The sequence below is a fragment of the Geospiza fortis genome, unplaced genomic scaffold, assembly GCF_000277835.1.
Source record: "Geospiza fortis unplaced genomic scaffold, GeoFor_1.0 scaffold34, whole genome shotgun sequence".
NCBI lineage: Eukaryota > Metazoa > Chordata > Aves > Passeriformes > Thraupidae > Geospiza > Geospiza fortis.
In genome coordinates, this window is record NW_005054474.1 from 1,065,054 (window position 1) to 1,065,821 (window position 768).

Genomic DNA, 768 nt, shown 5'->3' on the forward strand with positions numbered 1-768 from the left:
GTGGGGGGAGCCATAGTGGGGTTGGAGAGAGGCGGGAGGGCTGAACCAAGGTGGGTGTAGGGGGGAGGCATGATGGGATTGAACCATGACGGGGAGAGGGGGGAACTGTTATGGAGCTGAACCTGGCTGGGCAGGGGGAGAGGTGGTTGGGCTAAACCATTGCGGGGCTGAACCATTGCGAGACGGGGGAGACCTGGGACTGAACCAGCGCGGGAATGCGGGGGAGCCATACTATGGCCGGAGCTGTCGTGGGGCTGCCCCGTGCTGAGGGGGGGATGTGGAAGCTTCACAGCGATGGCGACACGGCGGTGTCACCCCACAGCCACCGCAGCACCTTTCCTTGTCACCAGGGTGTCCCCAGGCTGTGTCCCCTGCTCCGTGTGCCGGGCCCGTCCCTCACAGCCGGGCTGCGATGGCGGCCAGCCGTGCGCTGAGGTGAGCGCGGGGTGCCTGTGGGGCAGCGGCGGCGGCCGACGGAGCTCCCGTCACCCTCACGGTGACACCCGGTGTGAGCTCATGGTGACAACTGGTGTTAGCTCCTGTCACCCTCACAGTGACACCGGCCAGAGCTCCGTCACCCTCACGGTGACACCAGCTGTGAACTCGTGTCACCCTCACGGTGACACCAGCTGTGAGCTCCTGTCACCTTCACGGTGATAATGGCTGGAGCTCCCATCACTCTCACTGTGACACCTGGTGTGATCTCCTGTCACCCTCACGGTGACACCGGCTGGAGCTCCCATCACCCTCACAGTGACCCAGAGCAGA